At 36.8% G+C, this 21,368-nt stretch overlaps 1 protein-coding gene across 1 annotated transcript in view; it reads left to right on the plus strand.

Annotated features, from left to right (window-relative positions):
* Window positions 1-21,368, plus strand: part of LOC138705576 (uncharacterized) — a 181,658-nt gene that overhangs the window by 137,901 nt on the left and 22,389 nt on the right. The window lies entirely within an intron of this gene.

Consider the following 21,368-nt stretch of genomic DNA (forward strand, 5'->3'; position numbering starts at 1 on the left):
TACTACATAGCATTCCACATTAAGGAAAAAACATTGGTCTTAAGGCCTTGCCAAGAACATTGTAGAAACTATGTAGTAGATAGGCGTTTCTGTGGCAACTGGTCTTTTGATGAATAGCCCCATACGCTCAATGCTTTTTTCTTAACGTGGAATCTTCATGGCAAATCCGTTTCGTGACATTAACTTTGGGGTACAATTTATGCCTCCCTAATAGAAGTCATTGCGTTTTACTTGGCATGGTAATATTTTACGGCACGGGTACAATAATAGGGCATAGGCTATTGTGCATGAGTTTGACTAATGATAAATACTGTTTATAATTATGTTGTACAAAAAACTGTGATTATGAAAATCAACTTAAATTTCGAATTTAAATATAATACAGTAACTTTATTTCAGAATAAATTAAAATGTCTTTATGTTTGTAAGAAGGTGAAAATATGTGCCGGTTTTAAATTCAGATTGTATTTTTCTAGTACATTGACATAAATGTATTCACTTAATTGGAGATGTCTTTGTGTTAAATGTCAGCATTACTTCGCGCACTACAATTTTATTTTCTATTTCATTGGTGTAAATAATTCAAATATAAATATTTAAGTAACAACTTGTGAGGACAGAATTTCAATTTTATTTTAGGGGAAATGAAAATTAATGTGTTGTAAATAAAGACAGTTTTGAGTCGTTCGCATGATGTGATTTAAAACAGCCGCAAGCATATTATGAACTACTTAATGTGCTGCTTGTGTCGGACATGCATGCAGAACCAAACTGTAATCCATAAAAACATGTGTGCTTTTGTTTTCGGCTTTCATTTTCATTGTTGATGTTTAAAGTCTTATCTATATTAATGATGAATTCCCATAGCGAGCTTAACGAAAAATGTGCCTTCCATTCATTATTCTTTTTATAGCTTTCTCGTAATATTGATACTTCATGAAGGGAGATAAGTGTGCACATTTTGAGCGATTTTTCAGCTAAAAATACTCAGTAGTAGTCAAATACACATACACGCACACACAGATACATTTATAATTTAAAATTCATGAATGGAAATTAGAGAATTGATGTTTATGTTTGAATTGACTTTCGGCTTCAGTTCGTTCAATATTGACAGTAGTTGTCGGTATTTATTCTTTCACTTTAATTGTGAAAAAAGAATCATAATTGAACGTTCTATTCTTATATAAAATGTCATAAAGTTTCTCGCGAAAGACTCATGACCACATTCACCAACGTCGGTTAGTAGGTTCATGACCACCGATTAACATTTCTATTTAACTAATAGTTTAAGGATTTTTACTGTGCATCGACTCGGTTAGTACTTTTTTCCTCAAATGTGTAGTCTTTATTGCTAATTTACCTTTATTACTAATTTACACTTTGTAAATATAAAATTAATTTAAACAGGAGATTAACCACTGTAATTTTCAGTTAGCCGTATTCGAGCAGTTAAGGAAGAAAAGCATAGCGAATTAATGGTGTCTAGATTCACAGCTGATTACTTCAAAGGCGAATTATTATAGATGGATTACTTTTATTGGGATGATGGTGAGCACTGTGATAATGAAGAGAAGAAATCCTTTTGAGGAATTATGTGACAGATAATTTCGGGAGAGTTTTCGTTTATCAAGCCTATTTTGAATCTAGCGCTGAGCAATCAGATGACATCACGGTGTTCCGAATTTCAGCGATGACGTCATTGATGCTCCAGCGCTGTAGTAGCGCTTCCATAAACGTTCAGAAGGGACGTCATCGATGAGCGTATTCCGAATCTCAGCGCTGAGCAATCTGATGGCATCACGGTGTTCTGAATTTCGACGATGACGTACTGATGCTCCACCGGTGTTGCACCGGTTCCATCAGCTTGCAGAGGTGGTGGCAGTGTCCATCAGCCGCCATCAGTGAATCTGATTGGTTCTTATAAAGGGTGAGAATTAGCAGAGAAATGACATCGTGCACTGTTGTGTCATGGCGGTGTGTTCTGCTGTGTTGTTTGTAATGAGCACAACGTAAAAAAATATGTTAATGGCTTATGAGCGAACATGTCAACGGACCAGTTATTACTACCGGTTCAAGAAATAAATTGTTTATGCTTTCTTTTCTTTGAACGAAATGACAGTACGGAAATTTCGCAAAATCTTGCTAGCGTAGCACAGACAACAACTTGTACAGCCGCTATCATAGCCATTGAACCTTCCAGCAGTTTTGTTCCTATGTTGCTGCAGCGTGACGTCATTGATGTCCACCGGTCTGGTGAGTTTCGGAATACGCTGAATGAATCAGATTGGTTCTTGTAAAGGGCGGGAATTAGCAGACGAATGACATCTTGCACTGTTGTGTGTTTTGCTGTGTTGTTTGCAATGAGCAAAATATAAAAAATACGGAAGTTAATGGCTTATGAACGAACATGTCAACGGACCAGTTATTACTACTGGATCAAGAAATGAATATTATTTGTACTCTTTTTTTTTTTTCTTTGAGCGACTGTATGAAAATGTCACAAAATCTTGCTAGCGTAGCACATACAACAACTTGCACAGCAGCCATCGGTCGGGTGAGATTCGGAATACGCTGATGGTTTCTAAGTCCTTCACACAGTTTTATGCACTTCAGCAAGAGTTGTGAACTTTTCTGTTGTTGGTAATGATCGATGTTTCAACACTAACCCTATCGCTTACTCAATATTAGTGTCAATGGGTTAAATTGACGGATGGTTAACTTTTTTTTTGCACGATTGTGTTTTTTTTCTGTATTTACAGCTATTGTTGTTATGCCTTGAAAGTTATAATTCCCATACAGAAACTTGTTGCTAGGGAAACCATTCTTCATAACATAAAACTATACTGAAATATAGCCATTACATTATACTTATTGTTACTTAGTTACCATTACAGTGCAGTTTTGCGAAGGCTTTAAAATAATATTGCTCTAAATTTTCAATGCAAAATATATTGTATTTGCAATTTTAAAAATATGATCCTGCAAAGAAGTTGTACAATACATGTTTCGCACTGCTCGTTTCTAAAACTTTTCCTTTTGTAAAAAGCACCTGCAAACCTTGTGTCTCAATATACTAGTGCAATACCGGCTTTAAGTAGAATCACAATATTATGAAAATTTATCTTCAACCACGACTAGAATTTTATACCTTATCCGTTGTTGTGTTGATTTGTCTTTAGTGGTAGTCCTGTACTATGCTGATTTCTGAAACGAGGATTTTCTCTACTTCTGATCGTTCATATTTCATACACGACTGAAAATAGGACAGTTCAGAATGCCCAGTTCTTGAAGATGTTGCTGCTGCTGATGATGATGATGATGTACACATATTTAATTCTCCTCCATTTTACAGATACTTAATTGTAAATATGAAAAGTTGGAGCAAATTTTTAAATGACAAGATCAGAAATACCGTGAGAAAATGTATAAGAAGGGAAGAGAATAATAGAGAATCGTTTTCGTGCTATAGGCACAAACAAAGAGATTAGTGTTCAATTTCATCGAGAAGCGATTTACGTTCTTTATGTTAGAGAATTCCCATCAGGCAACCCGATCTCAAAGGCGTACTTTTCAACGCAGCACACAAGAGCCCTGATCCCGTTTCATATTCGTAACAAGCTGGCTGCTAAATTAACAAGTTCCATTGGAAAGAATTCCCTCATTGTATTCTGCTGAATACAGTCACAGCCTGATGTTGTGAGTCCAATTGGCAGACTTCTTCCTCTCTCTGCACCTGTGTAAACTTGTTCAATAAATGTTGGAATATCACTCTAACACTTTAAAGTTGCAACTGCTATCAACATTATGAATCACTTTTAACGTCTTCGTCTTCTTCTTCCTTCTCCTACTTCGACAACTTTCGATGTGATACGTCTCTATACAGCCTACAAGAAGACAAGAATAAATTTTAACGTTTTGACACGGAAGGTCTGCTCTGACGCCACTCGTGGTATCATGGAAAAAAGTGTAAGATCAACTTCATGCCTGGTAGTTTTTTACAAGGTTCGTCTCCTCCTATTCTCTCTTTAATGAGCATGGAGTCATCTCACAATCAATTCATTATTGGCTAATCTTCTAAATTGAAACAAATTACCTGCCTGTGGGTTTTCATAAGACGCTAATGTCGAGATGAGTCCTACAAGAAATGGGCCATAAACTTACACCTCCTTCCTTACACAAATTTAGGCATTTTTCCAAAGTAGTCTCTTCTGAAATTTTTCAATGTCGTTGCCCAGGGTGCGCCATAGGAGGCTGGTCTACGCTACACCCATGATGAGATATGATGATGATTGAAATTTGTTGCGATGTCACAAGGGAACCGGAGTTACCTGGACCTCGGGCTTGCACAACACAAGTTATAAATCGGGTTACACAGGGGATCGAACCCAGATCCACAAGATTATAAGTCCAGAACTCTACCACTGGACCACTGTGACGGCTTCCTTCTGAAATCTGAACCTTGGCTTTATCTGTCTTCGGTACTCTGGGGCGAGTTTACTCGAGCGACAATTGTACAGTGTAAGGGCTCGGTTCCCTTCTCTCGCGAGGAATTCGGCGCCCACACTTCAGCTTCAAATGCAGGCTTCTAATATCTTCGTCGATCCTGGTCTGTTACTTTTCTATATGCTTCTTCCCCCTCTTCTTATGGTAGTTGTTAGATTACGTCTGTTTCTGGTTTTCCCCTTCTAATGTTCCTTTAATGGAACGACGAAAATCGGAGTGAGACCGGTGGCCAATACTCATCATATTCTTATCAAGAATAAATTTTTGGCCTGCTGTATATCTGCATAAATAGAATTCTCTTAAATTGTTGAAGTATCTTATTTTATATTTAGTATCTATTGTCAAGGAAGAAATTACTTATGTTTACTAATATGGTGGACACTTATTAAATACACTGCTCAAAAAAATTCGGGGAACACTTATAAAAAAATGTATAGGTTATTATCTTTTGAAGCTGTGATGGTGAAAATTGATAAACATATAAATTGACACATAAATTTCATCTCTGGATAAGAATTTAAAATAAGAGATAACCGGAAAAAACTACACGTGCTCTCTCTGCCGTATCAAATCTTACACACATGTTGTCCAGGTTACTTGCAATGAGGATTTCAGAATCTCTCATTTCTTCACAACTTTGCCACCTAATTTCAACAAGAAAACTATTCTTTTACACCTAAGCACATGCCCTTATCTCAGTCTTCCTACATCCACACCTCTCGAATCTGGAATCTTCTTTCTGCCGATATAAGAAACACCTAAGCACAGAACATGCCGTTGTTATAAATTTTGAAACATCTACATTTCTCGAAACTGCAATCTTCTTTCTGCCGTCTTTCAAAATTAAGTTTCACAATTTTTATCAGAATCAACAGGCAAAGTAAATGACATTTGCGCGTAAATATGAAACTCGTAAGCGATGTTTCACAATTTCATCTTTGTTTTCAGACTAGTCTACTGAATAGATTTTATTTTAATATGTTAAACATGATTGTATTAAATACCTAATTAATTTTAATTCCTTAACAATAAAGTCATAAGTAAATATCTTTATATTTCTAATGTAGGCCTATTGAGATAAACTTGTACTTTAGATAAATTTAAATAATAATCTTAATAGTCCTTTACTACTGTCCGTTCGAGTGGTTATGTCGCATCCCTATCCCCCCCCCCGTTTCTGCTAGTCCCTCTGTAAAGGCTTGTGGCTGGACTGTCTTAGCTATTTTCTGAAAGCATTTGCTCTTCGAAATTGGACTTCTACCTAATATTATACAACTGTATAAAATAACATACAGGAAAGTAACTAACTATCACGTGATTTCCCCCCGTTTCGATGACCCTGCGACATAACCATTCGGACGGACAGCAGGCCTACGTATCTGGTATTAGTATTATTATAACGTACTTATGTAGACTATTTGTGTCATCAAATTGTAGACCTGGTTGAGTGGAAAAGATAGTAATCCGCCATGACGAAGCTTTGAATAGTTATAATGATCAACTTCTTCCTTAAGAATTAGGAAAATTGCCTGTTTTGACATTGGCTTGCCGTTACTGTCGAAGACTACAGATGAGTCTTTTTCGTCCTTGTACGAGAACACTTTATTTATGCATTTTTGTTTAGTTGAATTGCCTATTGTGTTCTGTATTCCTTTTCGTATCTATTATTTTCTGTTTATTTCCTGATTATCCGATCAACCTTGGACTCACATTAAATGTTTTCTATTGGCCTTTAACATCTTTCTCTTCAGTGTTCACACTTCACATCTGCAAAGTATGACTATGAAAGCAACGTTTGATAAATTTTAGACGTATTTGTTTCTATATAATTATGTTTCAGATCTTTCCTTAGCTAACCACAAATGTCCTTACATTTTTGGATATGGACGAGTGACAAACATGTTGGATTCCATTCCGGAAAACCACATTCAAATTACCGTCAAATCTAAATTAAATTTGTGGTAGACGAATATGTGCTTAGGAAATGTACTCGGAACGGCATTTGCACTGCTGATGTAATTCCACAATTGCTAGATTAATATAATTATATCATTCTGGTGGAATGTAAATATTCGTCCCAGTAATACACTGTGAACAATGTTTGAAGTGACTACGGCGTTGTCTCTGAATGCTTTGGTAAGATGCCCAATCAAGTATCAACCACTTTAGGTAATAAATTATTCGGTAACTCTGTTTATTCGTATTTGTATCGTTGTCGCATGTAACATCGCAGATGTTTAAAAGATTTTACTTGTTCTAAAATGAGGTCATATATCATTATTTACACATAGCAGGAATTTCAATGTTTGACACATCACACTGTTTACATATTTTTCCATAGTAAACTCTAAATATAAATAACACTCTTGTTACGATCGGATAACGTGTGTCAAGTTCTAAAAACCAACGACTTTTCAATGCAAATGTGACCAAGTTTGGTGGTTGTCGTGTTTGTTAATTCTACTGAGTGTACAAACATCTGAATAATTCAACAGTTCAATTATAATTGAGCGAGAATTCGATGAGCTTTGCTCTATCGCTCCCATTCAATTCTTTCTGTGAAGGAGGGCGATACGAGGGCTGAGTATGGAGGGCGGTGAGTGGAGGGACCGTCTCAGAGTACAGTGAGGGAAAGAAGAGGTGCACCGCATGGTGTATAATTGAAATACTGTACTTAACATCTCATCCACTACTACTATTACCAATATTACTGTGTTACTATTAATAATGATTCTAGGCTACTTCTATTGCTATTGATGTTTAGGCCTATAGGTACCAGTGATTCTCAACCGAGGGCAAGCGACCCTTTGGGGCTCCGAAGTTAATGGAGTATCGCGAACAAAATAATAATAATAATAATAATAATAATAATAATAATAATAATAATAATAATTACTGTTAAATGTAATTTTTGTTTGATGATAAGCATAAGTATAAAATGTAGTAGTCTATATGGGTAAAGGAAGATCGATTTTTTTTTCCGTTAACATGTTAAGGGAATGTTCGTGGAGAAGTTTCTACACAAAACCGGTCCTTCTCTCGTTCAGTAAAATTGTAAAAATTTCTCGAAAAGAACTATCATAATATTATTAGTGTCACATTGTTACCAAACTTTACCCTATGTATATACTGTATCGTTGTATTACAAAACAATACTATTTTAGTTATTTAATAATTTATTAACATATTTATCGTGTAGGCTTATAATTTATTGTGCCAATTCTCCGGGGATTTTTGAGACAAACACAAATAAAAAAAGTATGAAGACTCGCCTAGTTAATACTGCTTCATCCATGATTTTAAACATGTGAGTGCATTCGCATGCCCCGAATTAAGTGCCACTCTACGTTTAGTGACAATGTTTTCTGCATCACGAAACATGATTTCTTTTCTGTCAAGAACTTCTCCACGATCATTCCATTTAAAACCAAACGTTTCACCGAATTTACCTCTCAAATTCTCATAGGCCTATGGCATAATGGAGTTTTCACTTTTTTCACAGACCATAGAAATCAGATTTTTTTTTTCCTTCAGCAAAATATAACATACACAAGCTTCAGCTAGAAACTAAGTAAAGAAAATGCAATAGAACAGCAGACTGGCCCCTATTGTACACAAAATTTCAGAAAGAGAAGAATATAGTTACTCTCTTACTTGCACACAGTGCAGCCATGGCTAAGGAATGAGGGGCCTGAGCTATATCGGTGGCAAGAGAAGGTCATTAGAACTCAACGCTACGAGTTAGTAGATTGCGATCTATTGCGCTTACCCTCCAGCAAGGCTCATTCCAACCCGCACCGGCTGACTACACTAAGAACCCTGGACCTGCCTCCTCCATTATGTCGCCAGTGGGCATTCAGAAAAAGATATGGAATGATAATGGACTGGAGATCGGACGGAATATTGTTTATGCCTAACGTGAGAAAACGGGAAAACTCCGAGGAAAACCCAACTGAAATCTTATCCGCCAAGAGAAAAATCCCATGCTTGAGATTCGAATCCGGTCCGCCTGCCCTCTGCTTACGTTCTCATTTTGTTGTTAGTTGTTACTTAAGTAAAGAATAAGTTTTTAGCGCTCTTGTTTCTTTGGACGTTGTGGTTAGAAATTGTGGCGCTCGTTACTAACTGCCAGCAAACCGGAAAGTCTCGAGTTCGATTCCCGATCGCGTCATATATTTTGTCCATTGATATAATCCTTTTGACCAGATTCTGACTTTGTGTTACACCCGACTTGCAATAGAAATGAGTACCGGGGGGTATTTTTCTTGGGAGTAAAGGGGCCAAGCACATAGAACTGACTCCCTACTGCTACTAAATCTGATGTCTGCAAAAGTGGAAAATATTCTCCTATTACCCTGGTAGGTCTTCATGGCTTTGTATAGGGATAACTTTACTCAGTTACGTCCGGCCGTATGACTACGCGGACCAAGGCGCGCTCCTCTTAGGCGGAGCGATCCAAAGGTTGATGTGTTCGAATCCCACCTCGAGCATGGAAGTCCTTCGTGTTAATATTCTAGCCTGTGTGTGTTTCAGCGGAGGCCCCTACGTTCTGCTGACCTTAGGCTAGAGGAGGCCCACATATATTTCGGTGTCTGTGGGTAGTGTCGGCTATAATATAGTGCTCAACTAATCCCTCCGCAGGTTAAATGTAGTTCTAAAGGTTTATGTTCGCTTGTCCGCACTGAGTCTAGTCTTGTCCTGCAAGATTACGGATAGAAAAAAGAGAAAGGTGTATCATCTTTACAATCAGGGAGTGCATTGCATAAGGAATAGTTGAACGAACCGTAGTAACAATAGTAACATTGTCCATATAATTGTCTCCTCTCATGCAGGCATTGTTGTGTAAGTCCTACAACAGGAGGAGGTTAAACGAAAAAATAAAGTGGCATGTTAAAAATCATTCCTTCATTCATCCATTCATTCCCTTCATTCATTCATTCATTCATTCATTCATTCATAGTGTTCTGCACAAGGACTGGTCTCTCACTGCAAACCCAGCATTCTCCAGTCTTTCACATTTTCTTTCTTCCTCTTTGTCTCCTCATATGATCCATATAGACCTATCTTAATGTCGTCTATCATCTGATATCTTCTTCTGGCCCGAACTCTTCTCCCGTTCACCATTCCTTCCCGTGGAAAGACTCATCATGCCATGTTTGCAGTTTTTCTGGGAAAAGGTAAATGCGATAGCTTCCCGTTGCTTTCCGCACACCACTCTCTCTTTCCCAGGGGGCCCCAGCGTGGAGGTGAAGAGAGTGAATTTGACTAATTAGGCCCTTCGGACTTCATTGAAATTCACCGCAAGAGTTTTTGTCTCGATCAAAAGACCGGGAAATTCCAATTAGCCTTTGCCCTCACCTTACAATATTGTTTGCTAATTTTTGTGCTAGTGTTAAAAATGATTGTGAAATACTGTAGACAGAAAAGTTGAATGATGGCAGGAACACTTGGAATAATATGAAAAAAAAACGTGTTTTCACATTGTCCTTGTCCACTTGAACTTCCAGATATTTGAACCTGAGAACTAGGCTCATATACAATTTCGTTCTGCTAATGGTGCGCTATGATTCGTTTTTTGTTCTACGTTCTTTTCTCCAGCACCTATTTCCTTTCGTACCCTCTTCAAACTCGTTATTAATTTATAGACGATGCGATTCTGAATCTGCTGCTGGCGCGCTCTATAGGTCTTCCGTCTAATTACATTACGTGCTGTTCAAACTGCCTAATCACAAAATAGAAGTCGTTTGCGCAATATTTTATTAACTTTTCTTCTGCCGTATTTTTGGTAGAGCATGCTGATTCCATAAAACGACTAAAACTGAATTTAGGGGAAGTAAAATATTTTTAAGTACCGGTTAGTGGAAAACTCTTAGTTGTTGAGAATGACACCCGCCTATAAACCTATACATGTTTCACGTAGATATATTCAAAATTACTATTAAGTCGGGATCAGGACAGAATACGAAGTGGTTCCCAAAATATTAAAAATATTCCGGTCGGTTTCAAACGTTGCGGCCGAGGTGGTTCCCAGTCAGTTTCGAGCGTTACATTCCGAGATGGTCCCATAATCCGGACCTGAACCACAAACAATAATCTCCTCCGTTTCGTATAGACTTAGGACTTCATGCTTTATGTCAATATTTTTAAAAGTACTGTTTTTAGATAGCCATTGCTGAAAGTAAATCCATTAACTCTAGGTAAGTGCGTTAAAAATTCAGTATTATGCGAAAGTGTGCGGAAAGTACTTTTAACGTAGGATTTAAACCTTTTGCGCTGATTGTCTATTGTTCCCCCACCAAAAGTTACATGGCAGCAATCAGAACCGATTAATGAAAAGGTTCAAAGTTGTTTACTTTTAAAATTGACTGGTTTTTTGGTTATGAAACGTACACAAATTAAATAAGTTACTTCAACCATTATTTTATTGATATTTGTAATTCTTTTATAATGGTGACACACTAGCCAGAATTTAGAGAAGTAAAAACAAGAGTTTGAAACATCGCCTGAATGAGTGGGAGAAATCTCTTCTTTATACTCACTTAGATATTCTTTATCTTGCACCATTCCATAAACCAGTTCGATGATATATCATATTGCTTCCTTGATTTTGCTGGTTTAACAACCCTATAACGTTGAACAAGAATTTGTCTCCGAGTATGTCTGCCATATCTACTTGGGACATATTGTTTCATTCTCTTATATGAGAGAAAAAGAGATAAGGAGAAGAATAAATCGGCATGGAAAAAATTTTGGAGTTTGAAATTCTTCCTACAGGACAAAAGCATTAACACCAAACTAAAATTCGAAATTTTTGCAACCTGAGTGAGTCCAGTATTGTTGTACAGATGCAAAGTTTGGTCTCTGACAGAGCAACGGAAGAACCTGTTTCGTGTGTGTCAGAGGAAAATGAAAAGGAAAGTCCTACAGCTGAGACTGCAAGACAGGATAAGGAACACCGACATCAGAAGAAGAAGAAGAAGAAGATGAAGATGAAGATGAAGATGAAGATGAAGATGAAGATGAAGATGAAGATGAAGATGAAGATGAAGATGAAGATGAAGATGAAGATGAAGATGAAGAATGAAGAATGAAGAATGAAGAATGGTGATGACGAAGAAGTGATATGCAGAATAGTGATGCTGGCGCAACGACTCTAATGGAAATGGGTCTATCTCTCGACCATGTGGGACCAGCGAATTGGAAAAAGAAGAAGCATACATCCAAGGAGCAGGCGGTCGTATATTTTCCGGAGGGAGACGGGAGCGCAGTGGACGAGGACAGCGAGGGACAGGCAGGCATGGAAAACACTAGAAAGAACCATTATGTTATGAACACTATGTAAACTGTATATATAGTGTATGTGTAAGAGGATACTGCGTTTAGTTTGTAAGTGTATAGTGTAGCTAAGCTCTGCTGGTTTGGCTCCCCAAGTGTAGTAGACTTTAGAGTTCATTCTAAATGACTGTAGGATATCGTTGCCCTTATGGGATTTCAGGCCGCTCGTACTCGTATCCGTAATTCCAATGTAACTCTGTAGTTTCTTCGATTTCTTCCGGTTCTCTCTCAGAATTACCGGTATTAATTTTCGAACGGTACTTTGAAATTCTAGACATAATGTTCCATAGATTTACCGCCAGATGACATTCAATGCCATACCTGTCATGTCGATCAATACTCTGAGGAACGTTCATGAGTAATAAAGATAGGCCTATATGGGTGAACAAACGTTAGTAAAGCTCTGTAGCTTGAAAATCATTTTTCTGAGAGTTCCGAAAAAAGCAATGAAGAATTATTTTGTCTATATACATAACTTCAATTACAGAAACACCTGTCCTTACCTCCACGAGGGGATATTCACTTTTGTTACTGAAACTCTATCTTTGCACAGACAGATGTAAGATTCTTTTCAGAGAGTAACTTGAATGCTTTAGCAAAATGTGTTATGTCTCTGCCGTGTACGAATAGAGCAGACGTCTTCCATTTATGTTTCTAAAATTTCTTTTTCGATTACGAATGTGTATGTGCACGGAAATTACATCCAAGCCGAGCGGACTTCAAAGAAAACACTGGACTGCAGTATGTTCTGACGCGCTTGGAGTTGTCATATCGAATGAAGACGGATATTACATCGAGTAGATTTGTTTCCAGATTGTCTTCTTATTTCGTTATTTGTAGTTACAAGAATAAATTCCAGAAAAGAATTCCGAGTAGGTGCGTTTTAAAGCAGCAGTGTGACTGTTTGCAGTAATATACAGGATGATTCAAAACTTATGTTACAGAAGAATACAGTTAGATAGAGGGTAATAAAACAAACATTTCTCATTAAGCTGTGGGTTTCCTACCTCTCACCGGTACGGGGTTACACTTGTTTCATTGTTGTGGCTGGTAGGCAATCATTCATTCAAGGGCCAGTGGCTTGACTCTTTGAGCTAGGATTCGTATGTAGTAAAATCTAATATTTTTAGTCGGTATAGTTTATAAACATGCAACCCATGCTCTCCACTCCTCATACTTGCTATTCTTGTCATTCAGTACTTCCATTAGTTAGCGCTAAGGGTCTTTAATCCTCTTAACCACCACTTACAAAACAGCGAGGGGTTTAAAAACTGCATTGTCTAGTCCTTGTGACTTTTCCTGCATTTCGAGTCTTGTCAACCAGACTTAAAACCTTCTTAACCGGCACCACATCGACTCAACTATACTCGGCGTCATTCTTAACTCATACTACATATAAATCCTAGCTTTCAATGTAAAACAACAGACGATGACGCTTGACAACCTGTGCATTAGAGAAGAGCTTAGAACTGACGCCTGCTTTCTTGTAAACTATACTGGCATGGTCGAAGTATTGACTGCCGCACCTGTTCAAATATGTCAGGTGTAGTATGTTTGGTGTTACAGGTGTTGACAATCCGCGGAAGATCATCGACATGGTCTACAGGTGTGGCATACACCAAGGCAGCCGTGGCGAAAATGTGACTCACGAGCACATTGTGGCTCGCAATGATAGCTATGCGCTTCCTACCTCCCCCAACCCCCACCCTCTCACTCACTGGAGTCAAACTCCGTTCCATTTGTATTTGTCTCTGACCTGCGAGTGGCGTATCGTCGCATGTCTCTCTCGAAACCATGTACCTCTACAAAAACGAAAGTTTGTTTCAAGTAGGATGGGAGGACGTATTTTTTGCTGCCAATATGAGGAGAATATTAAATGTATGATTTGTTCACAAGTATTACGAGGAAAACGGTTGTATAAGATAAAACGGCATTATACTACATGTTACTGATGAAACATTAAAAGGTTTATTGTTGTTATTATTATTATTATTATTATTATTATTATTATCATCATTATCATTATCATCATCATCATCTCTGTACGTCGATCCTTTTTCAGCAGATGTATGAATAATGCGGTTAGATCTTCAATTTAAAGTCACAGATTTACAATGTGATGTTAAATGAAAGCTAGATGTAAGGACTTGACAAATGTTGAACTTTTCAAATCTTTGCCAAAAAATAAATATCCGAAGCTTCGTTCTTTCGCTTGCTCTTTTGAAGCCATGTTCGCTACAATTTACGTTTGTGAAAAATTATTTTCAAGAATGAAAATAGTAAAAACCAAATTTAAATCACGACTGACAAATACCTTCGTGATCAACTACGACTGGCAGTAAGTGACATAATTCCTGAAACTCTGTCGCAGAGACATTCTGAAGAGAGTTAATTTTAGCTTGTGATAACGTGTCCCATGTTTTCTTGTTTATTTCTTTCTTTGTTACACATACTAAACATTAGTTTGTAATCTTGTACTGTATAAAATTACATTTAAGTGCTTGACGTAAGGAAAATGAAAATCCGATAATAAGTCAGGCAGTTGCTTCACTTCCGCTTCGGGTGTCCGCCTCCCTCCATAGGTGCTATGCACGTTGCAGGTTACACAGTGGCTCGGCGACGATCGCATTTTCGCCACGGCTGCACTAAGGTCTTCAGATGTCCTCACCATAAGTCAAGTGGATTAAGATTGGTGATGTTACTGGCCTTGGGACGGGACCTGGAATATTCGTTTATTTTCGTAGATGCAATGTAGAAAATTTCTGTTTCATACAGTCGGTCTTTCAGATCTGAAATCATACTTTCTATAACGGAGCAATATTTTACACCATCGCTATTATTAAATAAATTTTCTCAGTATAAGAATTTCATTTAGCCTTATAGCAACTATGATTATATAGAGTGTCTACATACTCTGTGCAGTCCCCTACTCTGGAAAACAATGTCATTCTAGTGACGTCAGAGGACAACGTTCCATGATACCACACACAAACCCGATGCGTTCCGCTGTGGTGGCAATGAAAGGCCCAGGATTATCTTTCTGCACTGATCCTCAGCGTGCCTGCAATCTACCAATACGTGTGCCTAATTATGCATTAACACCAGGTACATCGCTAGAAATCTCATTATTGCTTATAACTGTAGGAGAGGGAACAGGGTCCTCTAATTACCCTGAAATAATGGACAGAAATTACTTTCAACATCTTTCTTTATACTTACTTACTGAGTTTTAAGGAACCCGGAGGTTCATTGCCGCCCTCACATAAGCCCGCCATTGGTCCCTATCCTGAGAAAGATTAATCCAGTCTCTACCATCATATCCCATTTCCCTCAAATCCATTTTAATATTATCTTCCCATCTACGTCTCGGCCTCCCAAAAGGTCTTTTTCCCTCCGGCCTCCCAACTAACACTCTATATGCATTTCTGGATTCGCCCATACGTGCTACATGTCCTGCCCATCTCAAACGTCTGGATTTTATGTTCCTAATTATGTCAGGTGAAGAATACAATGCGTGCAGCTCTGCGTTGTGTAACTTTCTCCATTCTCCTGTAACTTCATCCCTCTTAGCCCCAAATATTTTCCTAAGAACCTTATTCTCAAACACCCTTAATCTCTGTTTCTCTCTCAAAGTGAGAGTCCAAGTTTCACAACCATACAGAACAACCGGTAATATAACTGTTTTATAAATTCTAACTTTCAGATTTTTGGACAGCAGACTAGATGACAAAAGCTTCTGAACCGAATAATAACGCATTTCCCATATTTATTCTGCGTTTAATTTCCTCCCGAGTGTCATTTATATTTGTTACTGTTGCTCCAAGATATTTGAATTTTTTCACCTCTTCGAAAGATAAATCTCCAATTTTTATAACATCTTTCTTCACACTCCTAATAATATAGATACAATTTTTTCTTTTTCGTTTTTCAGTTCACTTAGATTACATCGAAGGACCATAATGTTATGTTATGCAGTTTTTCTCTCTTCCTATATGTGTGCCTATATCCCTGCCTACTTCTCGTCTCTCTGAATATTTGCTTGCCTGTTTTCTGTTTTATGTCAGTCTGTCTATCTGATCGGTATAGCCTACTTCTTCATTTGTTTTATTTTTTTTTATTTTATTAGGTTATTTTACGACGCTGTATCAACATCTCAGGTTATTTAGCGTCTGAATGAGATGAAGGTGATAATGCCGGTGAAATGAGTCCGGGGTCCAGCACCGAAAGTTACCCACCATTTGCTCGTATTGGGTTGAGGGAAAACCCCGGAAAAACCTCAACCAGGTAACTTGCCCCGACCGGGATTCGAACCCGGGCCACCTGGTTTCGCGGCCAGACGCGCTGACCGTTACTCCACAGGTGTGGATCTCTTCATTTGTCTTCCTGTATATATGTATATGAATAATTTCCCTTATATTTATTTCCTTTTGATTGTGTATTTTTTATTTATCTGTGTATGCTTTTATTTATTTATTTATTTATTTATTTATTTATTTATTCATTCATTTACCTTTTCCGAAAATAAATATTTCAAACAGTTACACGAATGCTACGAATTTCCAGTCACTTTTTAATTTGTTCTTTTATTTAATCTTCCCTCCTCTTCTGTTTTTAATTTTGTACATATTACATTAACAAAATAACTTGCGTATCGTGGTTGGTTGGATACATTACGTTGACTCGACGCCTGAGTTGGTCTCTCACAATTCCGGTCTGTCTGTAGCAGCATAAACTTTGGGCAGTTGTTCCTGGAAGTTGAACAGAAGTTCACAAGTGAGAGGGGAGTTCACACGAAGAGTGCGTCAACTCTGATACGCATCTTCATCGAGTTCTGAGTAAGGATGAAGCAGATTCTTGGCGGGGGTGGAGAGCGTGGGGTCTGAAGTGAAGAGCTTTGTCTATCGAGAACAAAAGGTACTGATTATACAAGAAATTGTATGAATAGCATCTGGAATTAAAAACCGCTTTTCTTTTCTAACTAAAGACTTCCAGCCAACTAATACCACGCATTTCGTGTTCGCCATTTATTCGTTTTTTTTCTTTCACTTTAACGGTTTTGCTTGATTGATTCAGACTTCTGTGCGAGTGGGTTTTAACATCTCTTTTATTTTTTCTTAGAAGTTCCCGTAACTTGATTTAACTTCAGTGGCGGTTTAAATAAGTCAAGTAAATCAGTATCTCTTGTCCAATAGTTTTTAATAAAAACTTAGTCATTACAGATTCTGTTCAACTAATATTGGAAATTTTATTCAGCAAAGATGAAGTATCTGAAGCATGTGCACTGTTTAATATGGTTATGAAAGAGGCACAAGATGAGGTAGTCATGCATTCTTACCAGGAAAATATTAATGTAAGTGGCGTAAATAGAAAGAGGAATAATGTGGTACGCTGTTGGGAACATCTCTTGCATGGAACACTTGTCTTGCTGCTGCCTCTTTCCAATATTCGGTTACTGAACTTCATTATATAATGATTAACTCAAAGATCTCGATCCTTTGTTCTTTGAAAGGAAGCAACATACGACGCTTTTGAATACAAAAAGGACTTCATTAAAGTGTTACAAAATATTTGCTCTTCAGAATGGAGCATAAATGTGATTATGAAATTATGACGAGAATAAAATTGAATACATCCATATGGGATAGGATATTTATTTATTTATTTATTTATTTATTTATTTATTTATTTATTATTTAAATATACAGAATACAGAATAGAATTACAACAATAGAAATAGAAATAAAATAATACAATCCATATGAAAAAGAGGATACAGTAATACTAACAAAATTTGAGGATCGAATGAGCAGCGCTCGTGTTCGGTCGCAGTTCAGATATATTATTAATGTAAGAGGAATATAGAAAATAAAATAAAATATTAACTGAAATTAAAATTACAGCTACGTTGAAATTATATAGGATAATATATTAATATAAGAGGAATATAGAAAATAAAATAAAATATTAACTGAAATTAAAATTACAGCTACGTTGAAATTATATAATATAATATAATATATTAATATAAGAGGAATATAGAAAATAAAATAAAATATTAACTGAAATTAAAATTACAGCTACGTTGAAATTATATAATATAATATATTAATATAAGAGGAATATAGAAAATAAAATAAAATATTAACTAAAATTAGAATTACAGCTACGTTGAAATTATATAATATAATATATTAATATAAGAGGAATACAGAAAATAAAATAAAATAAAATAGGAACTAAAATAAAAATTACAGCTACAGTGAAATTATATATTAACATAGAGAAGAATAATATCGTACGTGAATAAAGTAGAACAATTTATGAAAAAATCTATTTTCCGAAATTATAGAATACAAATATAATATAAGCTGATTAATTTATAAGATAAAGTACCCAAATAAGAGACACTTTTTTTAACTGCTTACAATTGAGGATGGGAATAGACATTTTTAATCTGAATGAATGGAATACATACAGCCTTTCGTCTATTTTTAGAATTGAAAGTATAAATTTTAGTCAGTTTTTATTATTTTATTACACTAAATTATAAAAAAAAGTAAAACTGGGAAATACTGATGTTTTGGAAAGGGGTTACAAATAAGAGATACGTGTGTTATATAAGTTTATTTTTTAACATTGTACAAAAATTATCATTTGGCTGAAAATTGAAGCAATATATAACATTGTGAAATCATATAGATTCTTTAATAAATTCAGGAACATTTTTTTTAAATTGAAGGGGTCGGTGCAACAGTGGTCTAACTCCTCTCAACAGAAATTCTGTTTATTTGGCATTTTTCCAAGTGAAATTAAGATGGTTTACGAAAAGAACACAAAGTCTGTCAAATCTGATATGAATGTACTAATCTTATTTCGTTTATTATTGCTAACGTTAATATTTTGCTAGAGAAAGAAAAGTGATAGAATATTAAATTTAGATCTCCATATTTTAATTTTAAGGTGATCGCACTTATTTCGCCGACCCCTTTAATTGACACAATTCTTATCTCGGTGTACTGAGCAAGTTGGACAAATGAAAGATTCCTCATTAGTGATCCAGTCTTCGTGTACGCAACGACGACATTTTGAAAAATGAAGCTATTTCTCTCCCCTGGGACCTGGTGTCCTCTGAAAAAAATTCGGTGCAAAACAAGCACTCTCCATCATCATAATGTTCTCCATATTCCGAGTCACTAGAGTTAATTAATTCCATTTCCACATCGGATTCTTCCTAACTGGACGAACTCAAGCAGTGTTTCTTGGACTGAGTTTTTCTGTGGTTTTTGTTGTTTTTCGAACAACTTCTTGCGAGTTCCATCTTTTCTTTGTTTTTCCTTATCTAAACTCTCTCTCTCATTTGTTTCTGATTAGAATTTATATTATGTAGCTCCTTTTCCTGCCTTGGATGACTTTACAGGCGATTACCCTCTGGTTGAAGCTTACGGCTCTTGAGGTGATGGTTATTGTTGCTTGTCTTAAACTGAAAAGTGATTTACTTATTACACAGTTCCTCTTAAAATAAATTAAGTACATGCTTCTTCTATGTTTATTTCTATTATAATTATTAGAGACTGTTTAAAAGGGTTGAACAAGTGAACGGATGTCACTGCTATCACCTCAATCACTCCTGCTGCACAGTTGATGTCTAAGCGATAGAACTGAACTAGCGAGCAAACTGTGCCTGCACCATAGTGCACTGAGATGACGACTCCTGATTTAAATATTCTATTATATTATATTAGAATGCATGCTGGAACGAGCGTTTCCATTATGCTCGTTGTTTCTTATATGTTGTAGTTTAGTCAACTGTCCGAAGACAGATCTAAACCTGTGAAGCGAAACCAACAAAGCACCAGTTATGAGGCAACTAAGCCAGGAGATAATGGGGTAGAGTGACCAGTTACTTCCCCCCTAAAGATATTTTATTGTAACTAATAATTTGATATATCACTCCATGTATTTTTATTTTTATGTATACAACTTAGTAACACGTACAGCGGACAAGATCGTAATTTTCGGTTTACTAGCAGTCTTCCGTTTCTCCGTATTAGGTATTGTCGGACCATCGGATCTGTGCCCCTTCAGCGCTGTCGTCGTTCTTGGAAAAGTTAACGCCTGTACTCACTCCATTCCACCCACTTTCCTCCCACCACGTTAAACATCAGACCACGAACCTTGCCGAATAGGGATGTTGCCAAACTTCCGTCAAACGGGGTCATAAATAACTGGTCCTCCATGCTACAATATTATTCCTTTCAATAAAAATACATCTTGTATTTCTACATTTTTTAAACCTAAATTCCATGTCTCGAATCACTTTCCGTAGTTTTTCTCTCCAACCTTGGAAATTATTGCTTCTCTCGCAAGCTTCAGTAATTTCTTCAATGTTGAAACTTCTTTCTGAACGGTATAAAATTCTTGTATCTTTCTTCTTAAAATACATCGGTTCATATCATCTACAATAATTAAAAGTTCCTTTGGTCTGTTCTTCTCTGGTGATTTTAGCTTTTCATCTCCTGCACAGATTCCCTCTCCTGATTTTCTTTTATTAGAAGTTCTCACCTGTCTATATAAATTACATAAAATGTTGTATTATTAGTATTAGTTAAGTAAGTAATTTTAATACATAATCAATTGAAATAAAATAAGCCTCACCTGTGATATCAGTTGCTCTTTTCGTTGCCTGATTTATAGGAAAGAGATATTGACCTGTTTGTTTCTCTTCATCGAAAAATGCTATTACGTACTTGCTTAATAATATTTCTTTCGCCACTCCGTGCTACAGTATTCATGTTGAGTTGACAACACTGGACTGTAAGTGCAAATATTGTAAACTGTCCCGCAAGAAGGCCAAAATTGTGAGTAGTGGGGGACAGAAAGGGAGAGAGATAGAAAAGAGACAGATAGGAATGCAGGGAGAGAAATGAATTACCGAGGCTGAGAAGGCATTAGGGTTCAGTTCGCATATCTTACAGGGGCACACAGATCCGATGGTCCGCACCATTCCGTCCGAGTTCCACTCCATTATGATTCCATAACATTTCCGACCGCCCGCTGTACGCGGAGGTAACTGATGTAAGGACAAGCTTGGTTGCCTGCTTCGAAATCTAGATACACAGCTAACCTTTGCATTGTCAGCTGGTGTGGATTGGGATTGTGCCTCGCTGGAGGTTCGAGCACAAATATACACGACATCGCAGTAGTGGCTCTTCTCTAATAGTATGAATATGTCTCAGTAAGCCTCCAGTATTAAGGATACGATCCACTAGCAATTTAGGTAAACGTTACGTCACCCTTTGTGCAAGACTTCCTCAATGGTCAATGCGCTTGTAGCAGAAACTACCTATTTCAGATACGTCTTCTGTGAGATATATTACTTTCGTTAAGCATGTAAGAGAGTCATGTTATCACTGATTGAGAACCAGCTTTTAGTTCCAGCTTTAGACATTTTATTGACTTAAAATTTCGTCTTGAACCGCGTTTTGGAGGTATTGAATGAGGCACTAGATGCAAGAAAGTTCCAACAA

Source organism: Periplaneta americana, chromosome 9, assembly GCF_040183065.1.
Source record: "Periplaneta americana isolate PAMFEO1 chromosome 9, P.americana_PAMFEO1_priV1, whole genome shotgun sequence".
Taxonomy (NCBI): Eukaryota; Metazoa; Arthropoda; class Insecta; order Blattodea; family Blattidae; genus Periplaneta; species Periplaneta americana.